This window comes from Arachis ipaensis, chromosome B10, assembly GCF_059453495.1.
Source record: "Arachis ipaensis isolate K30076 ecotype BB chromosome B10, ASM5945349v1, whole genome shotgun sequence".
NCBI classification, from domain to species: Eukaryota; Viridiplantae; Streptophyta; class Magnoliopsida; order Fabales; family Fabaceae; genus Arachis; species Arachis ipaensis.
This window is the reverse complement of record NC_142435.1, coordinates 24,257,541-24,258,412: the sequence shown is the minus strand read 5'-3', so window position 1 is coordinate 24,258,412 and position 872 is coordinate 24,257,541.

Genomic DNA, 872 nt, shown 5'->3' with positions numbered 1-872 from the left:
TACCTGAGGAAGTCACGGAAGCATCCCCCAACTGGGTTCCCGTGTGCGCGTAGCTCAAGGTCGTACGCCACGTCCTGCAGTGTGATTGTGGTCTCACCCCACAGCAGATGGAACGTGTGGGTCTCCGGACGCCATCGTTCCACGAATGCCATAATCAGGGAGTTGTGGAATACAAAATTCCTGAGAGGCACCGTGTCACCGAATCCAGCCTCCCTCAGATACGAGATGACGGCGTCTGGTGGAGGAAACGTGTGTGCAACTCGCCGGGACAAGAGTAGGCGATGCCTTTGACAGAAAAAAATATTTCACAATTAATAAAAATTAAAAATAAAAAATTTGTATACGTTGATGGGAATAACAAATTGTATTAACTAATACACATTTTCTCATTGCGTTACGTAAAATTAAAACATTCAACAAAAGTAATTAATAATCTAACTATCAAACTTTTATTTAACTTAATAATCTAATTATCATAGTTGGCTAGTTACTAACTAAATTAATAAATTAAGACACGTGTGACCAATAAATTAGACTCAACAATTGAAAAATATCAACTCTTGCATTTAAACTCTAAATTAATAATTATATAGTTAACAACTTAATTACCAAAAAATGACAACCACAATCCTAGAATTACTAAAACCCTATCAATGACCTATCCCTAATGATACAAATTGTATTCTAGTTCTTGGCAAGTACCCTAACCATGGCTATACATATATGGGATTACATAAAATACCAATCATATTCCTAGAATTACTAATTTCTACCCGTGTCCTATTCCTAACCATACAAATTGTATTCAAGTTCTTAGCAACTACCTGACCATGGTTATACATGTATGAGATTACATAAAATTCAAGATAATA